We start from the raw sequence: 2,505 nt of genomic DNA on the forward strand, positions 1-2,505 counted from the left end.
AAACGCGGTGGGAGGATTTTATTTCTGGGCCTCCATCGACGGCGATTGGGAAGGAGAAAGGCGCTGGTGGAGCGACGCCTCTAGATGGGGGGAAACCACGATTTGACGAAGACGATGGTGGTTCGGCGCTTGACGAAACTACGCAGAATCCGGCGCGACTGTGCGAGGCCCTTTCTGGCGAACAAGGCGATGAAACAACAGCCCAAACGGGAGAGAAGCACTCAGGCGCGATTTTCTGGCGAACGGGTGAACAGCCGGCGATTTTTTCGACGACCAGTGAGGTACGCCGACTTCCTGACGTGGATGTTGAGGTGGCGCCGATTGTGAGTGACGTGGTTGTTGAGGTGGCGCCGGTTGTGAGTGATGAGGATGGTGAGGTGGCGCCGATTGTGAGTGACTTGGATGCTGAAGTGGCGATTGAGAGGTCGGCTGACGTCAGCCCTACTAGGGCTGACGTCATCAGTGCTGCAAGGGCTGATGTCAGCGCTTACTCTTCTGCTGATGTCATCCATTGTGCAAGGGCTGATGTCACCCATGATGCTAGGGCTGATGTCACTTCTCACACACCTGCTGATGTCACTGCATACATAGCTGCTGATGTCATCAATCCTAGGGCTGACATCAGCGGTTTTATGGAGGAAAAAAATAGCAACTTGGGTAACAAATTGGCACCCGTTCCTCTATTTATTGGGAACATTCCGCTTCATACTGGTTCTAATGGGATTGTTAATGATAAAATTGCTGATGCATTCAACAATTCATCCCGAAAAACGCTATCTTTCATTGCTCCAACGAAGCAAAATGGGGAGGTTGTAGTTCGTCCTTCACTTGATACTGTGCGTGACGGATCCAAACGATGGAAATCTACGGCAGTGGGATACTTTATGGGAAAGTGGCCGTACTATCACCACTTGAAGGAGTTTGCCCATTCGGTTTCGCCAGCGCTACGAGAGGTCATAGCAACTGCTAATGGTTTCTTTTTCTTCCAATTTTTAACGGAAATTGATATGGAGGAGGTCATAGAAGGGGGACCATGGCTGTTTCAGGGACAACCAATTGTATTGCAAAAGTGGGAACCAGGTATGGCTATGAGAAAGTTAAAGCATACACATGTGCTGTCTGGATAAAACTGCGACACCTTCCATTGGAATTCTGGACGACGGAAGGACTGAGTACTGTGGCTAGCGGTGTAGGTAAGCCTCTATACCCTAATGCGATAACAAGGGCATGCATGAGACTGGACTTCGCTCGTGTATGCGTGATGATTGACGTTACGCAGAAATTGGAAAAACATATTATCATAATGACGCCAGATGAAGATGGCGGGGAAACTCCATGCAAGGTTGATATCGAGTATGAATGGTTTCCCCCTAAATGCACAGGATGCATGACATTGGGGCATTCGGAGAAGGAGTGTTCGTTGACCAAACCTCATAAGCAAACAAAGCCCCCGGTGAAAGTGTATGTACCAAAAGTCATTGTCCCCCCTCCACCAGCCCCCGGGGAGAGAGAAAAGAAACATAAGACCGTGGTTGGTAGATGATAAAGTGAGAGGAGATGAAGGTACAAAACAGAATAAACGTTACACCTCATCGCAGAAGGAGAAGGGTAACGAAGTGGTTATTTATAATCCTTTTGATGCTTTGAATTCACTGGACGACGCAGAAGAGAATACTAGGGGTCCTAACACATGCAGCCCCTCTAGTACTGATCCATGTTGAATCTCGCAGTATGGAATGTCCAGGGGCTGAATAAGAGAGACCATCAAGCTTGCAGTAAAGGACCTTATCTCAGAATACAGATTAGATTTTATGGGCATCTTAGAAACTCGTGTTCGTATTAACAATGTCATGCATATTCAATTGTTTTTGCTACCTCATTGGAAATGGTTTGTTGATTAGGCAATTGTGGGTAACCGTATTTGGGTAGCGTGGGATGAGAATGTTGTGGATGTTCATATTCTTGATTTGGGGAATCAATTTATGCACTGTCGTGTCACTCATAGGGTAAATAGTGAATCCCTATTAATCACTATTGTTTTTTTTTTGGGTAAATGTAAATTTCATTAATAAGGAGTAATGGTACAATACAACATGTGATCATTAAATGGTTTCTCCCTCAACCCAAGGGATACGCCATAATCTATACAATGCTCGTGTACTGACTGACGAAGTTAAATCAACGCTAAGAATCCTCTGCCTGACGTCATCGACAATTAGGATACTCAATGTGGCCGGTGTCCGCTCAGTGTGTTCAAATCTTCTCAAATTTCTCTCCCTCCATATGTGGTAGACACACGATGCAAGTAGTGTACGGTAAGCGCTATAAATAATGTGCTTACCTCTCCATTTCCGCGTCGCCCATTCAATATCTGTTCCCCAATCCCTGTTAGGCCAGTGAAAACGAATCCATCTGCGAATCTCAAAAAGGCATTGACGACTAAATCTGCATTGGAAGAATAAATGTGAATGAGATTCTGTAGCTCCCTCATCGCACAATATGCAT

Source organism: Sesamum indicum, unplaced genomic scaffold (assembly GCF_000512975.1).
Source record: "Sesamum indicum cultivar Zhongzhi No. 13 unplaced genomic scaffold, S_indicum_v1.0 scaffold00118, whole genome shotgun sequence".
Classification (NCBI taxonomy): Eukaryota; Viridiplantae; Streptophyta; class Magnoliopsida; order Lamiales; family Pedaliaceae; genus Sesamum; species Sesamum indicum.